The sequence below is a fragment of the Periplaneta americana genome, chromosome 9 (assembly GCF_040183065.1).
Source record: "Periplaneta americana isolate PAMFEO1 chromosome 9, P.americana_PAMFEO1_priV1, whole genome shotgun sequence".
Classification (NCBI taxonomy): domain Eukaryota; kingdom Metazoa; phylum Arthropoda; class Insecta; order Blattodea; family Blattidae; genus Periplaneta; species Periplaneta americana.
Genome location: NC_091125.1, coordinates 20,518,194 through 20,545,753, shown reverse-complemented (window position 1 = coordinate 20,545,753; position 27,560 = coordinate 20,518,194).

Genomic DNA, 27,560 nt, shown 5'->3' with positions numbered 1-27,560 from the left:
TTGCCCTCCAAGGCCCCTTATAGACGAAGTCATTTGTATTTTAATTCATTACACGGCCTTAGATGGCAGTTATTTTAATTTTACAACTCATTTATCTCATTAAATATCAGTCCTATCAAAGTTTTTCAAGGAATAATACTTATCGCAAATTATGTGTAAAGAAACTTTTGTTATGTAACATTTTTCACAAAATCAATAATAAGCGAGATATTTCGATTTATTTAATTCAGGCCGCCTTATAACCCCCCTTTTAAATAATGTATTTTGAATGCCATATAGCCTAAAATCTAAGTTACAACGAACTTAATTTATATTCCAATTTTCATCGAAATCCCTTCAGCCATTATCGCGTGAAAAGTAACAAACATACAGACAGACAGACATACGAACAAAAATGTCAAAAAAGCGATTTTCGGTTTCAGGGTGGTTAATTATATATGTTAGGACCAATTATTTTTGGAAAATCGAAAATTACCGGAAAAATTTCGGCGACAGATTTGTTACTAATATAGGTATAATTCATTATAATTTGTTATTTATCCAACGTCTTAGATACCATTCTTCACTAATCATGGCCTCCTACATCATGACCTACCTAGTACACGTATCGATTCTAAAATCCATGCCATGATATGTGATTATATGAGGACTTATTTTCAACATATTTTCTTTTATAAAACATAATTTTTCGTTATGGTCATGTATAAAATTACGTATGGTGCTTGTGAGCGTGATCTATATTATGCTAGTGCAGCTATGGGGACTATCAGCAAAGTAGGGAGGGAATGTGTCCTACTCACTCCACACTCATTTGATTGGCAGGCGAGGGATAACGTGGTTGTTTTGCTAAGTCAAGTGCAGTGGTGGATTCGACACACCTTGCGCATCAGTAATTTCTCCGCTGTTATTTCTTGTTTCCAAATCTTTACAGTCTTTTGTTTATATGAAATACATGTGTCATACAATAATTACTGGGATTGGGCAAATTATATTGAAGTTCTGGACCAAACCCTTTATAAATATAGCTAGTATTGCTGTATCATCTAGGGCGAAAGAATAGAAAAGTAGGTGCTCCAGGTTTGTTTCTAACTGCTGCTGTATGTCATTTGCTATTTCTGTAATCCTGTCGGTGACCGTCCGACGAGACAGAGCAACTGAGTTTATAGCAGTCATTGAAATTGGAGAAACCTCCTCGGCAGTAGTCGCTAAGCAATCTTTAACGAATTCCCCATTTGAAAGACAGCGGTTTCTTTCAGCTATAAGCCGGGATATTCGATAACTTGCGCGTAATATTTTCTGTCGAGAGGTTTCATTCTGGGGTACATTTGACTTTATTTCAGTTCATCAAGTCTACGTTCTCTCTCCAACCCTAAGAGAAATTGATTAAAAAATATATTACAGAACTGATGACATCGCATCAAGTAGGCCTAATATGCACTCAAAGTTTTAAATAAGTTAGTTCAGATCCAGATTTAATAAAATAATAACTAACTAAACCCCGAAAATACCATAAACATATATTGTTTTGTATCTTTTCACAAACATTACGAAAATAGCTTTTCAAACTGTACATAAATACCTGTAAGTCATCAAAGTCCGCTTTATGCTTCCGATCAGAGTGGCGTTTAATAGTGAAGCGCTTTAAATGCGCAATTTAAAATCCGCATATTAAGCGGCAGACTTTCTTCTTTTGTAAGTAACAAAAAATTCTTTTTTGCCACTCTTCCTGCAACTGACGTCCCGAGATCGAAGCCATACCCGTCACTGAATGAAGCGTGCACCAGGCGGAGGAGATGGTCGGTGGAGTGAGGTAAGGAGACTTTGAGTGCAGTGGCCCTTCGGAGCCATATTTCCCCATGGTTGCGCTAGTGTAATTTAAACACTCGGCTGACGCCTCGTGCTTAAATCTTTCCACTCACGCAATAAAGATGCACTTACCTCACAAGTACCATAAATAACTATTGGCTATCATTCCCCCGGTTATGTTTCTGGAAGTAACTTAAATAGATTATTATAAGGGCCACAGTTACTGCCAATAGATTTAAGTTCGATACGTGATACAAGATAGGAAATGATGTGTTAAAATTTATTATGAGAGACTTGAATTGGAGACCTGAGAATGATAAGTGGATAAAGATAATTTTGTATGAAATTGAGATTTTAATGCCAAACGCAACTATAGCCCTTACTCCATCTACTGGTGTGACATGGTAGTCAAATACTTCATACAAAGAGAACTGCATCGCTCTGAATGTTATTATTTTCTAGATTTCCACTTTTGTTGAGAAGGAGAAGTGGACAAAGACCAGACTTATCCTGTTCTCACTCTCAATTTGGCAGCAGAGTAGCGTGGTATATACATCAGGCATGTCTAAAGTATGGCAGTTTCTCTGAATTTTTGTGATTTATCGAATGACATTGCTGATGATCCAAGTTATGTTGTGACAGACTCAAATGATAGTGATGATAATGTTGTTCAGGAATCTCCCGTAAATTTCAAGAAGCGATCTAAAACTGTAGAAAATGGAAAGTGAAAATTAAACTTAACACCAATAGTGGACAAGCATGCATGTCCAGCAGTGGAAAATTAGTTCCAAAACGTAACTCTGAGGACTGCAAATGCAATACATAGAATTTTCCTGTAGATGTAAAGAAGAGTATTCTTGATAATTTTAATGACTTAAAAGACAAAAATGTGCAAGATGCATACTCGTTAGGTATGATTTCAATGCTATCTAGTGAAAGGTGTGATATAATGTTATACAGTTCTACTATTTGAGTCGGCCTGGGTGGCGCAATCGGTAGAGTGCTGGTCTCCTGTGCCCGAGGTTGAGGGTTTGATCACGGCTCACATAGATGGCATTTAAGTGTGCTTAATTGCGACAGGCTCATGTCAGTAGATTTACTGGCATGTAAAAGAACTCCTGCGGGACAAAATTCTGGCACATCAGCGACGTTGATATAAACTCGGCAGTTACGAACGTCGTTATATAAAAAGTAATTTACAATTTTACAATTGTTTCTATTATTTGAGTTGTACATATTTTATGTAAAATGTTTGTATAATACTCAGATGAAAATATTACAGTGTCTGACACAGCAAACTCATATCTGATACTTTCGTTGCTATGAAGAAAAGAATGAATGTGGATGAAATTAATTTGGATTTATCTGGAAACCTGTACGAATCGACATTACCAAGAAAAAAAAAATGTCGTGATATTTTGAAGCTTTAGAAGTTCATTCCTCCAGTGTATAAACTGTGGTATAATCATATTCCTGAGTAGGTGTGAACATTAATAAAAAGGACATAGAGATGGATTCAGAGTCAAAATACTAGCGTATAAATATATGTTTCTTTGTTTTTTAACTAACTGCAGACATTATTATTTTGGCGAATAGTATTTACATTTATATACACATTTTGTCTAGAAATAATTTGAATTATTTCTTTGAGTGTCAGGATTGGATTCGTTTATTCTTATATTTGTTTAAAATGATATAAAGGGAATTAGTTAATTTTTTACTATAATTCCATAAAATGATTTTTTTAATGTTAAAACACATTTTAAGTAACGTTAAACACTAGCTACATGAATAAGTTCACACTTTTGCCATTTTGTATTGAAAGAATTACAGAATTTTGTTTGACAGTGAGAACTGGATAACTCCATCGTCATTTTTTATTAATTGTTCATTGAAGATTAAATTAATATTTACTTTACTGGTATAAAAAGTTAAAAGATGTCCGAAAATTTTCAATGACTATTAAAACATTTATTGAATGTTGAAAAAAAATGATGAAAATACTTTTTCTCGATTATCTCAAAACTACTGTCTTGGTCTTTATCCACTTACCATTCTCAGGTCTTCAATTGTGTTGGCTGGCTGGCTTTTTGAGGGCCGAACACGAGATGCATCCAAGTACTTAGACTCGCAGTGATCATTAAACGCTCTATATTATGCCATTATTTTTCTACTCCTACACATGTCCCGGGTGGCAATCGTCAATCTGATGCTGTTTCAGCCCAAACAAAAGTAGGTTCTACTCCCAAATGAGTACATAATAAACCCCAGATCCCGTAACCGTACGGAGACTCGTACTACCTCCAGGACTTCATTCAATCTATTTTAACTATTGTAAAAGTTAGATGAAATAAGAATGAAGTGGAGTGTGTAGGTGGAATGAAAGAGTTAAACGAGAGTACCCTGAGAAAAATCCTCGAAATTGTCTGCTTTGTCCTCTACAAATTCCAATACGATGTAGCTGGGGATCGAACCAGCGCAACGCGCGCTAGTGCTGAGCAACAGACGCAACTTGAATTTTATTAATTGTCCGTGTTATGTTCCACAAAATTTTGTCATTCGTTTATTGATTGTCATACAAATTAATATCATATTATGAATGTCTTCGATATCGCTGGCTAAATGTTACAAGGGTGTATGTAGTAATATGTTAGTTTTGAGATACAAGAAGTTGAAATTTTAGACCTTCGGTACTTGGTGTGAGAATATTATTCCTTCGTTATTTGTATTACATCTTAAAGATAATTGAAAATACCGAAGTTTTGTTGCATTACATTCTTAAAATTCAAGTTTTTAAGGAAGTTATTTCATATTATATTTTAACATTGAACCTTGTAATTTTAAACATGTATTTTATTTAATAGCACAAAGTTGTATGTTGGGGTTCTACATTAAGATCATTTATAATATAATATTCAAGGACTACAGAGGGTAAGTATATAAAACACAGGAGTTTAATTTTCATTAGCTTTATTGTAATGCAAAATTGGAAATATAATAAAGGCTTATTTATTTTAATTTTTATGAAACAAAAACGTGAGTGATGACTAAAATCTGAGAACTCAAGAAATTGTTTGAAAAATAAACTGTTGAACGGATGAAGCTTGGGAAATATATAAACAGAAAAGAAATAAAACAAAAAATTTGATAAAAAGATGTCATGGTGAATCTTGGGAAAGATTTATTGCTAGTATTGAACATGACATCCACGGAAGACAGAACGTAGCCTTTAAGCTTATGAAACATATGAATAAAGCAGAGAAAGATACTGCAAGTATTAACATTATTACAGAACACCAATGGATACAACACTACAGAAACTTATGGTATGATGAAAACTGTGAAGAGAATTATTATGTAGAAAGTGACAGTAGTTCTATAGATCAAATAGACATAAAAGAATTAGAAGCGGCTTTAAAAGTAACAAAAAATAGAAAAGCTACTGGATTGGACGGAATTAATGCTGAACTAATTAAATATGGTGGAATGATATTAAAATTCTGTTTCCTTCATTTTCTGAACATGTGTTGGAAAAATTGTTCAGTGCCCATGGAATGGAATACAGCCAAAGTTATTTCCCTATTCAAGAAAGGTAATATAAATGACACAGGAAACTATAGAGGAATAACCTTATTAGATGCAGGATATAAAATCTATGGAAAAATTCTTAATCAAAGATTACAAGCTATTGCTGATGTAGTAATATCAGAGGAACAATCAGGCTTTAGAAAAGGACGCTCATCTAGTGATAATATATTTATAATGAGGCAGATTATTGAAAAACGTCGAGAGTTTGGTTTGGAAACCCACTTAGCATTCATTGACTATGAAAAAGCTTTCGATAAAGTGAAAAGACCCCTTTTATGGAAAATACTGGAAATAAGAGGCTTTCCTAAGCACCTTATTAGTGCCGTTAAGAGTTTATATGTAAATGCCAAAATAGTTATTAGCTCAGGTTTTAAAGTGTCAGAAGCAATTTTAACAAATTTAGGTGTTCGACAAGGATGCAGTTTATCACCCACTCTGTTTAATTTATATATTGACGATCTAGTTTTGAAGTGGAAAGATGAAATACAGACTGCGATTAAAATAGAAACTAACACACCTTTAAATACTTTACTATACGCTGATGATCAAATAGTTATCCAGGAAACAGAAGATAACCTACAAAGAGCACTGTATAGATTAAGCCAAAACGCAATATTTTACAATCTAACTATATCTGCAAACAAAACAAAGATAATGGCTTTTAAAGGGAAAAAATCCTGTTAGATCTAAGATAATAGTAAATGGAAACATTTTAGAACAAGTATCCCACTTCAATTATCTAGGATGTGATATTAGTTTTAATTATGAGAAAGATATTGAGAAGAAAGTTAATAGATTTCAGATGATATGTGGAACAATTGGAAGAACTTTAGGAAGAAAAACGAGAAAAGAAACTCAAATTAAATTTTATAAAGTTATGGCTGTACCTACTCTTATATATGGCTCTGAATCATGGACAATAACAAAAAAAGAAGAATCACGTATACAATCAGCAGAGATGAAATTTATGAGATACGTAAGAAGATGCACTAAAGCCGATAAAATAAAAAATGAAACAATAAGATCAGATCTCAATATTTTCTCAGTACACGACATGGTAGAAGAAAATAAAACAAAATGGAAAGATCATGTTGACAGAATGGCAGAGAATAGGCTACCAAAGAAGATAATGAATTATCGCCCGATCGGGAAAAGGGATCTGGGTAGACCTCGCAAGAGGTGGCTGGACGATAGAGACCGGAACAGGTGATATCACCTAAACCTTGAAGGGAGAAGAAGAAGAAGAAGAAATAAACTGTTATTTTAGTTACAAATTTAAGTTAATCATTGCTTTCTGACATGATAATAATATAGACAAAACTCTTTCGAACAAAGATATGAAAATAACATACGGTAACCTACATTAGTATGCATACTTACACAAAGTGAACTAAACTAGTATCTCAAGATGCTGAGTGAAACAAACTAATAATTTATTCTTTTTTTAATATTCCTTGAACTTAATATTACAGCATTATAATAATATATTTAATTATTACATTACGACATACAATTGCAAGAAAGGTATGAAATTAATATAACATAATATACATACAAAATGAATAATAAAATTAACATCTCAAGAAATTGAATGAAACAAAGTAATGATACAGCTCTCAGTACTGCTTACTTACTTACTTACTTACTTACTTGCTTAATTACTTACTTACTTATTTACTTACTTACTGGCTTTTAAGGAACCCGGAGGTTCATTGCCGCCCTCACATAAGCCCGCCATCGGTCCCTATCCTGAGCAAGATCAATCCAATCTCTATCAACATATCCCACCTCCCTCAAATCCAGTTTAATATTATCCTCCCATCTACGTCTCAGCCTCCCCAAAAGTATTTTTCCCTCCGGCCTCCCAGCTAACACTCTATATGCATTTTTGGATTCGCCCATACGTGCTACATGCCCTGCCCACCATAAAAGTCTGGATTTAATGTTCCTAATTATGTCAGGTGAAGAATACAATGCGTGCACTTCTGTGCTTTGTAACTTTCTCCATTCTCCTTTAACTTCATCCCTCTTAGCCCCAAATATTTTCCTATGCACCTTATTTTCAAACACCCTTAACCTATGTTCCTCTCTCAAAGTGAGGGTCCAAGTTTCACAACCATAAAGAATAACCGGTAATATAACTGTTTTATAAATTCTAACTTTCAGATTTTTTGACAGCAGACTGGATGAGAAAAGCTTCTCAACCGAATAATAACAGACATTTCCCATATTTATTCTGTGTTTAATTTCCTTCCGAGTATCATTTATATTTGTTACTGTTGCTCCCAGGTATTTGAATTTTTCCACCTCTTCAGAGGATAAATTTCCTATTTTTATAGAAATAATAACATGAAGTGACGACAATACAAAAGCTATATCTACAAATCTCATTTTCATACAAACTGAACAGCACCACAACATTTTCTTGTAGGAAATATAAACATAATAATAATTTTTGCTATCAATCTGTTAACTTAATATGTTTACATAACATAACAGAAGAAATGAATCAGTGGAATTAATTGATGTAGGTGTTTCCTTTATTCTCTTTGGCCCCTTCTTAATTAGGTTTCAAAGAAGGATCTATCAACCTTGGGCATAAACTTGAACATTGCTTTGAAAGATTTGACCTTATTATCTGCCAGTTTTGTTAGGATTTTGGTTGGTTTTGATGTTGGAATTATTCCAAACTCGGTGGATTTTCTCGATACCATTGTTAAATATTTCACATTAACATCATTATACTCCCTGTCAGTATGGCATCCCTTCCATTGTAAGAATTTGAGTGACTGAGGGAATTTAAGGGCTGCTACTTTTATAATTGAACAGCTTAAAGCATGCTTGAAAGGCATGACGATTGCTTCATTTGTGACAACACCAGAAGTTGCTTCTTCCGTACCAATGGCAATAACAATGGAGTTAGGCTGCTCTGGCTCTTCATATTTACTGCAGCTGTTCCTAAAAATCATAACAGAATTACTGCAATACATTTTCTAAAAAATAACAAAATAATCTGGTCTTATAAATATTATAAAATGAGGTACTGTATGTAACATAACTTCTGAGTACAGAGCTAAGTTACATTAAATTATTGAATAATTCTTACCTTTCAGTGTTGTCTATCTTTATGATCCACATCCATGATCTTGGTGAGTTCAAATTCATTCATATTGGAATGATTACTGCTGTTAATTACATTTGGGCTATAATTGGAAATGTAACATTCTTTTTCATCCATGACTGCTTGTTATAATCTTCCCACTGAATATAAACTTTAATACTACAGAGATGTATTTAGAAACATAGAACTTTCAACTTTAACACTCTAATATTTTACAATTGCAGGGTTCTATGTATACATAGAACTTTGCAACTCAAAGAGAACAACAAATTTCACATACAACTTATTATCATCGGCTCTTATGATTATTCCATTGGCTGTTGCCATCTAATTACGATATTAGGAGGTAAATACCACTGCATAGAATCTTGCAACACTAAAAACTCAATTTCTGAATTTTCCTGACATAGAACCTTGTAATATTGAGCCAGCGATATGTCAGTCCGTAGAGTAGTTAGTCAATTTTTGTAATGTATACTTTGGATGTTACCAGTTCTTAAGTTGGAAAATAAGGGCGTGGCTTCAAGTAGAAGTGAAGTGAGTAACACTCATACCTTCCTTTTGCATTCTTCACAGGACCGCCGAAGTGAGTGCAGTATAATATGCGATCAGGTGTTCTAGGAAGAGTGACAGAAAACAATTTCTGGTATTGTTTGTTACGAGAAGAAGAGCGAGAGGTGAGGAGTCAGAGGGAGGAATGTTAGGAATATGAATGCTTACATCATGTGACGCAGTAGCGATAGTTTTCATTAAAAAATATTCAGACTTAAGCAGTTTCTAGTCATTCTTCATGTGCCTGGGAGGTGAAAAGTGAAGCTATCAATTAGAATTCTTACTAGATTATGTATTTATTAATAGTTATGTTATTAAAATAATTAGTACGGTATCTTTTAATTTTCAAACGCAAATTTTCACTCATGTTTTTGGCTACTGGGAGTCTGAGAGATTTATCTGAGCAATGTTTATAATAATCATCAGTCAGTGAAGACTGTCACGTTCCTTTCGCTCGTCTTCTCTTGTAACTAACAAGTCCGTCAATATTCTTGACTGATGCATGAAATAATTTGGCGTCATCTCAACGGTCGTCTTCGAGAACACAATCTCATCTATACTATATGGTTAGAATATCATTTGTGCTGCGACTACACTTATAAAGAGAATATTACACGTAATTGAAACATTTGAAATTTATTCAGTCACTAAGTTAACTTCAAAAATGGACAGTTGCATAGCTTTACTATGCCTCTTTACATAGTACTAAGTGTGGGTGCAATTACCTGTCGACAGGTACATAGCTTCACAATGCTGAATTTCTATACATAGAACTACGTGTGGGTGGCGCGAGAAATAAGTCGAGTTTGTGTATGCAATCATAATTTATTTGGCGACAAATCACGAGTTTCTACATATTCAATGAAATCATAAAAGGCAAGAATAGGGCAATGAGAAGAATTCATGACCCCTTGTTCTCTTTTATTCACTTTGTTCCCTCCTTATTCTCCTTCTGTTTCTCTTAATCTTCTGGTATTCGCATTATTCTCCGTGTAATCTTCTTGTTTTCCTTGCATTCTCCTTGTTCTCTTGTATACAACTCGTTCGTTTGTATTGCATGATTTATTCTTGTATTCTCATTGTTTTCCTTATCTTATCCCAGTTCTATTTGTACCCCCTTCTTTTCCTTAAATTCTCCTTTCTTCCTTTGTTCTTCTTGTATTCCTCTTGTTCTCCTCGTCGTAATACTGTTATAGGCCTACTTGGTGTTCCTTTGTACTCTCTGTCACTCCCTTGTTATCATTGTATGCCCATTGTACTCCTTGTTTGCCCCAGTTCTTCTTCTCTTCACTTATTCTCCTTGTATTGCCTTTGTTCGTCCTGTATTCATCTTGTTCTAGATAAAACTTACTTAAAATTAAACGTTAAAAGTACTTCAAAAAGGCTAAAAACAATAATAAGGGAAGTCGGGGGAATATAGTACTATTTCGGATGCAATATATCTCGGTTTTTACTAATAATTAATTTTACAGCTGGGATATGTTTCTTAACAATTTAGCTATATTATATAAGAATCCTGACTGCTTACTCCTAAACGTATGTAAGTAAAACTGGAAAATGCAACTTAATGTGTTTTGCCCATATTCCCCCGAGTGTGGGGGTAAAATGGGCATTAATGATGTGAATCACAGTCAACTGAAAGAAGTGAAAAAACATTTTAAATACTTGAAAATATAACTGTATTAACTATATTATATATTGTATAAGCAATTTGTGATGGTTATTGCATAACGCCTTTGGGAGATGATGTGACTCTTTGGCGATGAATGACGTTTTGAGATTCTAAGACTTTCAATCAGTGGAAGGAATTGTATGAATTGTACGTTTGTCACCTGATGCTGCAGTGCCAATGTAAGCATATTCTGGAATGACATTTATGTGCAGTGGAAAAGGGCCTGAAGCTCGGAAGGCATTTACAGCCAGGCATACATTGACACATCTGTTCCATGCTTCTTTGACAATGGAAACAAACTCGACCTTCGTAAAATGTCTCCTATGTTGCCTAAGAAAGCTGTAGCACCACTGTTATAAGCTTTCTTCAGAAGACCAAACAGACCCCTATCTGCTGATTGAAGCCAGGCTATGGTGTGTGAAGAAAGACAAAACATGCATAATCCGTTTTCTACTGCAAAGTTAGGAGTGTCAGGATTACAACTATGTGAGTCACGTCCATCTACTATCAAAATTGCAGGTGCATGCTTACTGATGTTGAAATAAGCAACGAAGTTCTTGATTATTGTGAAAAATATACGAGGTGTGATCATTAAATTCTGAGATTGTGTTTGCTGTGGGCGAAGAGATCACGTGATTAACACGCGTGCGCAGTAGTGACACTAGACGACCTTGAAGAGACACAACACAAAATTTCGAAGCGCTATCTTCATTGAAATCTGTGTTACACAAGGTTAGTACGTGCATTCGCACATTTGCGAAATCACGATGGACTCGACAGAGAGCCAACGTCAACTTTTGGGAAATCGGCAAATATAACTCATGGAATGTTGAAGCAAGCCTATGGGGATGAAGCAGTGAGTCAGGCGAGGTGTTTTGAGTGGCAATCGCGTCTCAGGAATGGCAGTTTCGCACACGTAATAAGATGGTCGTCGTTCATCACCGCCGTATTCATCATATTTGGCCACCAGCGACTTTTTTGTTTGTTTCTGAAGATGAAATTCAAGCTAAAGGGTCACTGTTTTGACACTGAGGAGGAGATACAACGCGAATCGCAAAAGGTGCTTGACAGGTTTCAAGAACACCACTTCCAGGAGGCATTCCAAAAATGGCAGACACGTTGGGATCAGTGTATAGCTGCCGAAGTGGACTACCTTGAAGGGGATGGCAGCCAGATTTAAAGTTAATGATCACACCTCGTATCTCCGTTAATGTAGGCAGACCGCTTGTTGAAGTACACCTTACTGACAGCAGGCAGCTGTTCTTTCAGTCATTATCGTCCTCACTCCGTTTGTAATGATACTTGGAGGAAAGTAGTTCCCTGCTGCATTGAAGCAGGCCACAAGAGTAATGGTTTTTCCCTTTTCTGTAAGGTAAATTCATTGCACCACTTTGTGTTCTTAGGGTGCAATGACATCTTTCGCTCTTGTAATCATTTGTAGGCCATTTTCACCAAGATTGAAGAGTCATTTTTATGAAGTGTAATGCTTGCCCATATTCCCCCGAACATTAGCGCTCATATTACCCCGACACATAGGATTTACTTTCAACAATTGGCACTACCGTAAACTATTCAGAAAACAACGTCTGATGCAATAGAACGGCAGTTCAAGATGTGTGTTCTGTGTGTATACTATTAGATTTAAACTATTTTCTAAAGTTCATGTGTAAACTATTGCATATAATATATCTAAAGTAAGTATTGTGAAATTTTAGTATACTTTGAAGTCAATACTCACGTTTTAGATGGCTGTTTTAACAACAATACGAGACAATACTGCACAGCGCGCTTCCCAAGCAAACATTACAATACTCTCACTTTGTACTAATCGTTATTAGCGAAGAAACATAATTCGTTGCAAGAGTTTCGACATGAAAACGTAATATTACCCATATTTCCCACATGCCCATATTCCCCCGTATTCCCCTATCTTTGTATTAAAGCCTTCGTGAATTGGAAGCACTCGCACGCAGAGCACTTTTAATTTCTTTACTACCTAAATTATTATGTCGGTCTTCTCTGAGTTCGCAGTAATAGAGAGGATCAGAAATGTAAAATTATAATTTCTTCTCAAAAACTAAGAAAAGCATTGCGTGAAGATTCTTTTCATCAATGGAGCAAATTGAAAAGTAAAGGATTGAGAGTTCTTTTCTATTCTCACTGTAAGAAAGGTAATTCGTGGATCTCAACCAAAAAGGGACTTTCGAGTAGTCAGTGGACGCAAGCCATTAAGATGAACTATAATACAATACCTGTAAGTACGCTCCCTGGTAGAACTCTTGACTCAAGCCGTTGCAGAAGATGCGACGAGCAAGAAACGCTTCCTCACGTCTTGGGTTTTTGCCATCATGGAGAATTGCTCCGAATCAACAGACATAATACGGTTCGTTCTCTCATCGCATCTTCAATCCGTCAAAATTCTTCCTATGAGGTTTATGAGGAGATTGGTTGCGTCTCTTCTGATGGCTCTACTAGACGTGCTGATATCATCATAATTAATCGGCAGAAGGATAAGGGTGTCATTCTTGATCCCACAATCCGTTTCGAGATGCAAGAGCAACAGCCACAAGAGGTGTGTCGTGGAAAACAAGTCATATATGAGCCTTGTTGTCAGCATCTTGGAGCACAATATAACATCACACATTGGACAGTTTTTGGGTTCATGTTCGGTGCCCGTGGCACGATCCGACGAGAAACTTTAAATCAACTTAAACAATTTAAAATTTCTGATGCAACGATTGATGCCATAGGATCTCACGTGTTAAAATCATCCTTAGCTATAATTAGTAATCATTTGTACCCAACAAACTTTTATTGTAAATGATTTCCTATGTTTTCGTATCATTTATCTTAATGTTTTCTTTTTCCTTTCAAATTGTCACACAATTGGTTTTAATGATTATTCTTTATGAATTGATTAGTAGGCCGATCTATTCGAACCCTTATTTAGGGCGGCTTTTTTTTGTTAAAAGTCAGATCCCCATAGTACTTGAAACACTTCAGTTTAAGGGATTAGGTAGAGCTTACAGCAGTAAAATTTTGTAAATATTCAACAATCTTTCCCTCCATTACTGTATCTTGTATAATAATGAAAATTAGTGTGTATAAAACATTGTCCTTCTGCTATATGAAAAAATATTTTTACAATTTAAAAAAATTATTTACATTTTTTTTTTTTTTTCAAAATTCAGTTCACTGTGCAGTGATGAAGGTTTCCCACATAAATCAAGAACTATCCAACATTCTGTGACGAACTTTTTTGTGTGTATTTATGCATGTCATATTTACAATATGATGCAAGATCACTTCTCTACCTTTGCTAGATTGTCTGATAAAAAATAAATTAATTTTAAAAATTAATCAAATATCAGTATTTTCTTCTAACACAAAATATAAAAAATATCATTTATTAAGGAATGTAGCTGCAAACATAAGTTTCAGCAATAAAATAAAAGAGAGAGAACATGAAAAATTTAACAAGTTTAGGAGTTATGAGGGAAACGCTTCATCACTGCACAGTAAACAAACTGCCACCATTTCGAATTTTGAAAAAATATATATATAAATAACTTTTTTAATCGTAGAAATATTTCGTTCATAAAGCAGAAAGGCAGTGTTTTACAGATACCAATTTTCATCATTGTACAAGATACAGTAATGGAGGAAAAAAATGTTGAATATTTCCAAAACTTTTTACTGCTGTAACCTGTACCTAACCCCTTAAGTGAACTGGTTTATTGCACACACTTTTTAGACTTATCAAAGAGTTTAATATTGAAATGTTAATATGGTTGGTTTTATTCAGTCATTTTGGTTCCTATATTACAGTAATACAAATGGCAATAACTCAGGGGACATTTCATTATGCTTAGATTTTTTATAATTTAAAAAATGCCTGTATCAAGTTGAAGTTATGTTATATAAACGAAGGAACAAGAGTAATACATTTACTGAAAAATAATTGAAATTTGAGTATTATTATTACTGTTAAAATATTAACCTAACCTACGTTTATATATGCAACACTTGAAGCACAATTATTACACACTGTAAAGTAATTCTTCTTCTTTCCTACTATATGTATGGGAGGAATATGCTCTGATAACAGCACACTCTACAGTAGAGTCCAGAAACAAATTGCAAATATATAATTATTACCACAGACGTATTAGGTAACACTAAGGACATTAATATTCTATTTAAAATTACTTTCTAAGTTTAAGTTTCATAGAGTGAGCATGTAAAGTGGCTAGGTTTGGTATTCATTTAGTAAGAATTAGTTTTCAAACAAGAGCATCTGAATCTTCTAACCATCTGTGAATTTATAAAGCGATATTATTTCAATTTTTTTGATTTTGGACAATTTATATTTACAAGTACTTCAACTAGCTTATGAAAATCATTTAAATATATAATACTTTGAAGCACAAATTAAAATATTGTCGTAATTGTTCTTTGAGTTCTACTGATTCTTTTAAAATTTAATTTATATACTAAATATGAAACATAGCAGTGATATTTGCCATGGACAGGAATTGCTGCAAAACTCGAGAATGATTCATATCATATCTGACGGACCCCTGTGACGTAACGTTAAATGAGGAGGAGCAAGTACCGCATCGAACATCCGAATCCGAGAAAATATATTTTTAATAAAAGGACGTAATCTATACTAATAATAAATCTGTAGCCGAAATTTGTCTGGTAATTTTTGATTTTCCAAAAATAATTGGTCCTAACATACATAATTAACCACCCTGAAACCGAAAATCGCTTTTTTGAAAGTTTTGTTTGTATGTATGTCTGTCTGTCTGTCTGTATGTTTGTTACCTTTTCACGCGATAATGGCTGAACGGATTTCGATGAAAATTGGAATATAAATTAAGTTCGTTGTAACTAAGATTTTAGGGTATATGACATTCAAAATATATTATTTAAAAGGGGGTTTTAAGGGGGCCTGAATTAAATAAATCGAAATATCTCGCTTATTATTGATTTTTGTGAAACATGTTACATAACAAAAGTTACTTTAAACATAATTTGCGATAAGTTTTATTCCTTCAAAAATTTTGATAGGACAGATATTTAATAAGATAAATGAGTTTTAAAATTAAAATAACTGCCATCTAAGGCCATGTAATGAAATAAACAAATGACTTCGTTTATAAGGGACCTTGGTCAACAGCAATCGAAAGCTATGAATCATAGCCTACAGAAAATGTTTCTGTGTTTGTATGAAGCAATATCGGAAGCTAAATTAACCGATTTGTATAATTAAATATTATTTCACCATTGGAAAGTGTGGTTTGTCTGTATGGACATAATGCTATAATGTTATTACAGTAACTTCTGAGTGAATTGAGGACAGGTAAGATTAAAATAGCTTCTTATGCACAGAAAACTTGATAGGCTATTCTGTGTATTCGTTTCCTGTATTTCTTAAAATAATGTTTATCTCAGAGAATTAACGAACAACGAGAGTGTATTGATTTAGTATGCAGTAATAATATGTTAGCTTAGCATTTCATTATTTTATATTCCAAATTTTAACTATGCTCAATTGAATCGAGTTAAAATACATAAAATACATATGCATTAAATGCAATGCAAAACATTTGGGTAATGAGCCAAGCAGATTATGTTGCCCTGTTGTAAAATAAAATTTGTTCCTCCTGAGATTCAAGAGCCCCCATAACAAATTGAAAACTTACTTGTCGGGGTACATCCGTTATCAACACACTTTTTATATAATATAATATAATATAATATAATATAATATAATATAATATAATATAATATAATATAATATAATATAATATAATATAATATAATATAATATAATATAATATAATATAATATAATATAATATAATATAATATAAGTTATTTAAGTTATTTGAAGGGTTCAGAACCATAGTGGGCCAAGCGCCATTTACTGAATACGTAGAAAACAAGAGTTAAAATTAAGTTATTAACATAATTCAATGGAAACATATAACAAGTAAAATAAAGTATACATATTAAATGTAAATGATGTCAATGTTCATTGAACTATGGATGCATGTAATAAAAATTAAGAAACATGTTAAAGGAATTGTCATTGCACCAAACGAGTGCTCTCTGGACCAAAATGATTCCATTTTAATTATTTAAATATAATTTAAATTAAGTAACATATTAAACGATTTATCCTTCTATCAAACACGAATATTCCCTGGATCAAATGTCCTATTCTAATCATGTAATTACTTTATATTTATTTCTAACGGGTGCAGCGGAGCGCACGGGTACGGCTAGTTTTAGAATAAAATTAAGTGCATAATTATTATAATGTGTCGCGTCACACACTGCTGCTCATTTGGAATTGCTGTAGCTATTTTTCATTCCTTCCATACTCTTGTATTTACCTATCGTTTTATCTGAAATTATACGTAAAAATACGAAGAGTTTATTTCGATGTAAAGGGATCAGAAGCACTACAGAATTACTTCCCTGAGAGACGTCACGACCTTCCTATACATAACGTTTCCTTAGTAATTGGGCTAACACGACAATCTGAATAAATTATACCACCCACATCGTCAGCTTACCTCTTGAGACTGCACGCTGCATGTGTGTGACGGATAATGCAGCTTCTGAATAAAGGATGATGTATCACGAGCTGTGATGGATTGACTCTACTGTGTGCGCCGAGTGCATGTGATTGAAGTTTGGATTGCGTTTAATTGGAAGCTGTGTTCTGAATACAGAGACTTTATGAACGTAATTCAAACCAGTAATATCATGTCAACTTTGTCATATCATTTATAAATCAAAGGTCCAGGTGCGCATGCATGTGTCCGCCAGTTGTTAAGCTGTCCAAGTAGTCTACGCTACTCGTTCTGGCTAACAGTAATTGCGGAAATGTAAAGTATTCCAAGTAGCACTGATTGCAAAGCAAATTCTCCTAAAAGAATATGTTTTCCACGTAGTTTCTGTTATACAAATTATTTTTACTCTTTTAAAAATTGTTTACTGTCCTTAATTGAATCTTTTTTTAAGCGTGTAAGTCAGGAAATAGTAATATACGTTACAAGAGCGGTATGTTGACGTTTTCATGGTCGAGGAAAAGATTGAAAAAGCGAAACGTAGTTGAGCTTTTTTAATTTCCGAGAACATGAAAACAAACATACCGCTCGTCTATCGTAAATTATTTTGTGCGAAGATCGTTTATTACATAAGTTACCTGAAAGACGAATTTATAATTAATTACAATGAAATCTCCATCTTGGTTTCTGTTTATTGACGGCAACTTCGGAACACCAAAATATCTTTCTTCAACATTGTTGCTGTAAAATGTTTTCTGTGTTTACTATACTCCAGCAGGCCGTGATATACGTATGTCTTTTTTTTCCCCCAGTCTATAAATGCGAACTTAAAACAAACGGTAAGGTTATGTAATGATTTATTTTTCATTTTAATATTTTAACAATATTATTTATATAACATATTGCAGTAATAACATCGGCATCTGGAATCTTGTTGATTTTTTCACGGCTTCCTTAATGTTACTTGTATCAGGAATGCAATAAGTTTCGTGAAGTAGTAGACTTTACTTAATTTTTGCAAATATTTAAAAATAATAATTAACATTGCAATTTAGATGAAATTGCAGTGGTAAGTTTCCAATTTGTAATTATTACTATGTTAAACGTCTCTAAAAATAATATGTTAAAAGCCTAAAGCAGTAAAATGAATGTCGCGCTTAAGCGGTAAGAAGAGGGAAATTGTTATGTGTGTTACGTTGGGAATACTGAATATGGTATTTCACACTTACCGCGTATTGATTCTGTGCGGAAAACAAGCAAATACGCACGATCTCGCACAAAGTAAATTTGTGGGAAATTGAAAAAAGTATGTTAGAAGAAATCTATTTGGAAATATATGATTTCGGATATGTGGGCTGACAGTCTAGGTTACAGTTATAGGTTTTTAAAGTAATTGTACGCATTATGCGGATACTTAAAGTTTTATTGAGATCTAAAATATGAAAAAAGCCGCCCTTTAACAAAATAATTTTATAACAAGTAAAATCAAATAAGATACCGATATTTTCGTGCTATTCTTGAATTACTTTACTGGAAATCATACACAATCAACGAACAGAATGTACAATAATTATAAATGAAAAATATAGATACATATCATGAATGATTAAAATAAATCAATCTTTTCACTTGCGATGTGCTGTTTTCCAGTCATCGTACATTGCATTATTGTCTGTAGAGCAGCTGAAAAGTTCTTCATAAAATTCCGTATGCTCACTTGAGATGTAAGGCCTACTGCTTCATTTTTTCCAAGTCTTGTATCTCTTTCTGTTTTATTGGCACTTTTCCTGCTGGGTAGACTGGGCTTGTTGGTGGAGGAACAGATTCTCGCAGAAGTGCCATGAAGAATACGTGGCTTACTAATGCATTGATACTACTAGATACTTCGATGTATCCAACTCTGTTATTTGTATACTCAAAGTGGAACAGGATACGCATTGCAAAATTTATTATCTTACTTCTTTGTTTGTTCCATTTTTCTTTAGAAACATCAGTCTTTTTGTAATATTTCTTCTGTTTTCAGCTGTTCGCACTCAGTCATCACTGCCAATTGAAGAGTTTAAAAACGATGCATGTCGTTGACTAATGACCAATTAAAACAAATTGAGATTTTTTAACTTGCCTCTAACAAGCCACCGAAGAATGTTATTCGCGCACTTTCAAGCAAAAACTATGGGTTTATCAATGTAGGCTACTTTCGAAACTACGGTAAAAATGAAATGTCAGAAATGATGGCTTAAACCCTTTTAAAAAAATTCAATTCAATTTTCTATTAAAATATAAGGCAAATTTCTCATATATAAAGGATAAATTTTGCTAATAACAATGATATATACACACGTATAGAGAAGTTGAAGACATCAATCAAATTGTGAATTGTAATATTTGCCATTTTTCAAAATCATGGTCTTCATAGATAGTTCTTGACTTAGCCTAGTTCATTCTACAGTATTAAACCTATTACCGCTTAAAAATTTGTTAGGAGAAAAACAGAAACTAAACAGAATGTAAGAACCTGAGTTTAAAAAGAGTAAAGTCGAAATAGTTCATTTTATATTACTTTCAGAACGATTCCGGGGTCTTTCAGCCTCCTATGACATTAAGCATCAGACCTTCCAGAGAGAGAGGCGGCAGGAGTCCATGTTTTCCACAAGTACCGTACTTCTTGTACTATGTCAAGAAAACATGAGAGTATTATTTCCCCCCTCTTATACGCTTCAGAGATGTCACTCGTATATACAGACACCTTTGCCTTACATTTACACTGAAAATAAAACAGTCCAGTCGGCCTCGGTAGCGTAGTCGGTATAGCGCTGGTCTTCTGTGCTCGAGGTTGCGGGTTCGATCCCGGCCCAGATCGATGATATTTAATTGTGTTCAAATGCGACAGTCTCATGTCAGTAGATTTGCTGGCATGTAAAAGAACTCCTGCGGGATAAAATTCCGATACACCGGCGACGCTGATATAACCTCTGCAGTTGCAAGCGTCGTTAAATAAACCATAATTTAATTTAAAACAGTCCAGAAAAACAATGCATGATACTGAATGATATACGCCTATCATATTTCTATTTAACACAATTAATAAAACTTCAAATTGAAAACATAAGCAATAGGATGCGTATTTTCCAGGCTAGAGGGCCGTGGTCTGTCGGTGTTACAACCAAACGTTTCGTCCACTACTCCGGTGGACATCTTCAGTGGCGTGGTACACGTGTACGGAAAGATCTGCTGTGTGTATCAGGCACTGGTATTGAGACTGAAAATTCAATTCAATTACTGGCGACTGAGGAAAGTTGTTAGAAAAAGTAAATGTACGAAAAGGTTAGAATCAACGAGTTAGAAGTAAGAATATAGAGTGACGATCGCGCCGCCATCTTTGAAACTTTTGAACCTATATTCGCCACATACTAACTGGTCAACAAGTGGGCGTGGTTCCTATAGGATAATACGGAAAGTGACTGTATAGAATATGTTGCATCTTGTGAATCTTATTTTATATCGCATTAACCCATATATTCCAATTTACTAACATTTCATTATTTTAACAGCTGTCAGAAAACCCATGCAGCAACAGTTTATTCCATACATCTTACGTTAACATCGAAGCTGAAAGATGTGGATAGAAGTGTGCGTGGTTCCTGTAGGATGAGGCTGAAAGGGCTGTATATAGCGTGTTGTGTCTTGTGAATTTTATTTTATATTGCAACAACTCATATATCCCATTTTTACCAGTGGGAAGGAAACCCACGCAACATTTTATTCTATACATCTTATACTGACATTGAAGCTTTAAGATGTGGAACAAGTACAGAAGTGGGTGTAGTTCCTTTAGGATGAGACGGAAAGGTTAGTCCAGGATAGTTGTATCTTGTGAATCTTATTTTATATCGCAATAACTCGTATATTCCATTTTTACTAACACGTCTTTATTTTTAATAGTCGTCAGTAAACCCATGCAGCAACATTTTACTCCATACATCTTAGTTAACTGGAGTTGACATGTTTTCTTCTTTTCGAGTGCAATGAATCGTCGATAGAATGAAACATAAGTAATGAACATATTCAAATGTCTAAATACACATAATTTTTTTGTAAATTAGTAATGAGGTCATTATGAAAATGCAGGCGAGATCGAACACGCTTTCACGGGAAGGCACATAAGCTTCAGTGTCGTTGGACAGACTTAGGCTACTTGAAGTCGTATTCATGCCAGTATGTTATACAGTCCTGAATTCTGGTGACTGGTGGTGTTCTACTGAATTTTCCTCTGCCACAGAAGAGAGAGCTTTTGCGGTGGAGGCCTAGAAGTCTCTTTTCTTTTTAAATGAGATGGAAAATCGAATACGGTTGGTATTGCATTGAACAACAAACGTCTCCTCTCGTTTAAAAAATACATGTGTTGCGGAACACAAAACACTATGTATTGTGGGAAACAATTTCTCTCTCTTCATTTGTGAAACCGACTGCTTAGTTAACAAATTATTTTTCAATGGGAATCTGTAAACACACTGAACACTTTACAGAATATTTCTATCAATAACTGTTATTATATATACATCTTGATTACACAACTTTTATCACTGTATCACTTCGGAATATGTATTATATGACTTTCTTGTGTTAAATTCTATCGTAACTGGTTTACATGTTTCGACCTATTATGGGTCAGAACTCTGAGGATGACCCATAATAGGTCGAACCATGTAAACCAGGTACGATAGAATTTAAAACAAGAAAGTCATATAATACATATTCCGAAATGTTATTATATGTACAGTAATACCAAATTATGGCAGATTACTTACTTGAAATATGACATATTCTTTGTTTTATCGCTTCGGTTGCTACAGTTATAATCACAGCACACAAGAGGCATCTTAATTACGGGATTTAAACATCTCCACGAGCTTATACGTCTCCTTCTGCTAAAGCGAGCTAACCAGTTAAAATATGGCGGCCGGTAGTTCAAGCTAGTACCACTAAGAGCGCTGAGACAAACGTGAACCCCACTCTATATTCTTATTTCTAGCTCGTTGGTCAGAATACTGTAACTGTATGTAGACCTATATCTATAGGCTTAAGATCGCAGGTAAAGGGCCGAATAATACCAAAAAATTATAAACATAAAATATACCAACTAATAAATGCAAAGATGTTAATAAAGTATAAAATAACAAAGGGTGAGATACTGTAGGGTAAAGTCGCCTATTTCCGTGATACCCCTAATCTCGTGATACTTTTTTAAAATTGAATATCAGTCAAAGCTTTGCCGTTCGTCCATAGCGCCAGACATCTTTCTCGAAACAGTGCATCTTTCACCTACTTTTGGGACGTCGGTGAACTTCCTAGCAAGATACACAATCCCGTGACAGTCAATGAAAGAAACATATCACGGAATTAGGCAACTTTATTCTGTATAGGCTTATGTGAGAAGGTAAATTTATTATTATTATTATTATCATTATTATTATTACTATTATTACATGTATTAATTATTAATTATTAGCAGGGAAAGGATTTATATGTAAATACATATTTACTTATAAAGCTAATATAATTTATATTTTGCATTATCTTTATGTTTCACAATGTGTAGGGTTGAAAAATCCTACTTTTATTTTCCATATTTTTCCATATTTTAGAGTTTAGTACATATTTTCGTTAATTTCCATATATTTTCCATATTTCATATAAAACAGTCCATATTATATTAGGTTTAACAATAAAACAAAACAAAATTCCATTAACTTTTAAAAATACATTTCAACAATAGAGATTTAAACACATGTTCAGTAATCCCTTTAACATCAGAGTTATTTGAAAATTAGCAGTCCTATCAACAATGGGAAAGTAAGTTACAAAACTGTATTAATTTAATTTAAAATTTTTAACAGACTTCAGTTGTGCAGCTCAACAGTTAAATGCCAGTCAGAGTACACATAGGTTCAGTTTTGTAAATCATACTATAAAGACGGTAAATATGCCAAAAGTACGTCATTCAGTCAATTTAAAATCAAAACTAACAAGTTACATTTCAGAATTTAAAGAAGATGGTTTATCAACTGACAATAAAATATTATTTTGTAATTTGTGTCAGTGTGCAGTATCATCTACACAAAAGTTCCTGGTGCAACAACACATTACAACTAGTAAACATCAGGCCAACAAACAACTAAATTCCAAGCAGAGACAATTGTTTTTAACACAACCAACAACATCGAATGTAAGATCTGAGTTTAACATCGACCTGTGCCGTTCTCTCATCTCTGCTGATATTCCTCTCTACAAACTAAAGAATAAGGTCTTCAGGGAATTCCTTGAAAAATATACTCAACATACAATCCCGGATGAGTCAACACTTAGGAAGACGTATGCTCCATCCATCTACGATGAGACAATACAGAAGATAAGAGATGAAATTAAAGATAGTTCAATTTGGGTTTCCATTGATGAGACTCCCGACAAAGAAGGTAGACTTGTTGGTAATGTAGTTATCGGTTTGTTAAGTGAACAATATTCTGAACGAATTCTTTTACATTGTGATGTTCTAGAAAAGTGCAATAACAAAACTATAGTTAAACTGTTCAACGAAGCTATGGGTATCCTGTGGCCAAAGGGTATTATGTACGATAATGTGTTATTCTTTATTAGCGATGCTGCCCCTTATATGGTCAAAGCTGGACAAGCATTATCTGTTGTATATCCTAAATTGACTCATTTTACTTGTGTGGCGCATGCATTTCATCGTGTGGCAGAAGTGGTCAGAGACAATTTCCCTAAAGTAGATTTGTTGATTTCATCAGTGAAAAAAGTATTTCTCAAAGCTCCCAGTAGAGTTAACGTGTTGAAAGAAATGTACCCTGAAATTCCATTGCCACCAAAGTCAATTTTAACTAGATGGGGTACATGGCTAGAAGCAGTTGAATATTATGCCGAACATATAGACTCTATTAACAATGTTCTCCTTGCATTGGACTCTGAAGATGCAGTCTCAATTGATACTGCGAAAACAGTTACCTGTGACATAAGTGTGAAGAATGACTTAGCTCACATTCAGCATACATTTTCATGCATCATAAAAACGCTCAAAAGTCTCCAAAATAGGCACCTTTCACTATCTGAAAGTTTTGAAATTATAAATAGTACTGTGGAACAACTGAATCGTGGTAGAGGTAAAGTTGCAGATGCAGTAAGAGCTAAGGTGGACACTGTACTTTCAAAAAACCCTGGATATGAAGAACTACAAAAGGTTGTTGCTGTGATGAGTGGTGAATCAACAGTGAAGATTAACTTGGACTTATCCCCAGCAGACATTGTGAAATTGAATTATGTACCAGTTACTTCTTGTGACGTCGAACGCTCTTTTAGTCAGTATAAATCTATCCTCAGAGACAATAGAAGAAGATTCACTTTTCAGCACTTGAAAGAAATGTTTGTAACCTATTGTTATGGTAACAGACAATAAAAATTGTGTTTTGTTGAAACTACATTGGAAGATAAGGTACGTCCATTATATTTTTTGTTTAGTTTGATTAAAATGTACCAATATTTAACGTACATAGTCATTTTTTTATAATTTTAAGTCCATATTTAATTCCATATTTTGGTAAAAATCCATATTTAATTCCATATTTTGGTAAAAATAACTACATATATATTTACATATTTCATATATTTTTAGTCCATATAAATCCGTTCCCTGATTATTAGTAATGTTGCTGCTATGATACATGCTACTAATCCATACTCATAAAATACAAAGTTAGTCTAAGTAAGAGGCACGTAAGGCAATTATGATTTTAAAAAGTGAGAATAAACAAGCAGGGCGCTCCCAGAATGTACAAAAAAATACCAGAGTGGCGCCCAAGCAAAACTACTCCTATATTTGTTTGAAAATAAGTTACATGGAATAATGTCTATAGGCTATTCCTTTGTCATTTCTGAATATGAAATCACCTGCTAATATTTCCGGAAGCAGCATTTTAACAGCAACTTTTGGTGATGTAGTAGAAAGGTCACCTGGCTCATAGAAATTAATTTCTATAGTCCCATGGTTAAACTTAAACTCGTCTTCAGTCTTTTAAAACCTAAAAAAGACCTCTCCGCTTTTGAGGATCAGAGTCCAGATCAGTTTAATGGAATGGTACAATTCTTTCTTTCTTCGCATCAGTTCCAAATAAAAATTGAGCAACAGTGAGCAGGAATTTTAAAAATTATATTTAAAATCGAGAAACCGGATTGATAGCTAACATCTTTAAGAGCAGATAGATGTATCTCTGTTCCACTGAATCAAACTTCTATGTTGTCTTCTAAACTGTCATAACTTTTGGAAATTCTCTTCCTGGCCGTAGAGGGTGAATGAACTTCTGCAAGTGTGTCTTCTCTTGTTTTACTCAGGGATTTCTTCGAAATCTTTCTAGAAAATAGAATGCTTGCTTTCAGAGTCTTAATACTTCTATGACTTCTTCAAGGTAAGCGATCTTTTTTTTTCTAGGGAACAAGTCACTCTCACAGAGTCTATCTAGCCAAATGGTTCAAAACGAAGAGTAAATGCGAAAAAGAAACAAAGAAATGCAATAGTCTTAAAAATGGGATTTTGTTGAATCACTATCTCAAACAGAAGTAAAAATCGGGACACGGACCTTGGATCTTACGTGATTACGTCTGACTTAAACCAAGAGATCTAGACGAGATCTTTCATAGTTTTGAGTCTCGAGGTAACTAAGTAAATTATGACACTTAATAATATGTTTAAATATCAGTTTGGAAAAACAGATGTTCTGTGGAATACCGTTGAATATTGAAGGATTTCACTAACTTCATCTGCTGTACGCTTTCGATATTATTAGTTTCATGTGTAAATGTGAATATAGTGTTTTCTTCGCCTGCCATGCATTTTTCTGTTCTTTCATGTATACCAATAAATGAGTCGCCCATTTCCAGAAACCGCTAAGTCAACAAAAATTCAAATTTTAGTTTTGTATATCATCTGATAGATGGCATTGTCTTATACTTTTTAAGCGACATTTACAGGTACTATATGAGTTATTTTCTATTCAGATTTACGACTGAATGTTGGCTGCAGTTCCAGAACCCGTTAAGTCCTTGACTGTTACAGGTCCATAAAACGTCATGTCCATAAGGAGCAAACAGGAACAAAGCCTGTTAAGTCCAGTAGTTAACAGTGCATTGTAGAAGATACAGTTTCAAACAACTTTATATTCACACTTTCCTGAATCAATAATTTCTGCTAAATTAATAAATAAAAACCACATTATGTTACTGTTGCGGAGAGGACGCCCCTTCCCGTAAGCGGATGAAGACATGCATCTTGACATGAATATGTCTATTGAATGAAATGAAGGAGATGAATGATATGAAATGAAATATAAATTCTTTTTCTACACGGGAGGGGAAGGGGAATTGACCGTAGCAATAAAAACTTCAACCCAGCATTTGCCTAAGTAACCATGGAAAACCACGTTGGTCGATCCGGGAATTGAACCACGGATCTCCCGAATGCGATTCCCATGCAGATCGCATGAGCCAACTCGTTCGGTTGTAAGATTTGGTAGACAATTGAAGGGTTGATAGGAAAAACAACCCATGTCAAAAAAAAAACACTTTTTTCAGGGGAGCGAAAAAACATTATATCTCGTTATGTAAAAAGGATAAGAAACTTAAAGTATAGGTATAAATACCCCAATGCTTTATAAATATCGTCGCTTAAGAACCAATACCGCGTAACTGACATTTTTGGTCAAAACTGTTTTTTTGCACAGATGGTACCTCCACTGTCATCTGCATGCATTGACAAGCGCGGAATTTGATTGCATGAATGGCCTGCGTGCGAAGGAGGGGGGGGTACAATACCGCGTATCTGAAGTCACGAGAAGTCTGTAGGAAATACCGCGTATCTGACAACAGATATTATGTCTACTCCCTGCGCGCCCTCAGTACGGAAGCTAGTTCTCGTTACTGCCTTGTAAAATTGTATCAACAGTGTGTAATATTCTGAGAAGATTAAAGAAGTGTTCAGTTTCAATTATTTAAAAGGTAAATATAATAGAATTATTTCGCTAATGTCAATTGAATGTTAGTTGAGCTGAATTGCCGCAGAATCTCCAAGTTCATTCACTGAAATATAGTACATTTAATATTTTGTTATTATATAGGCCTACAGATACAAGAAAAGAAATGAACAATGAATCAGACGACAGTCAGTTTAGCGA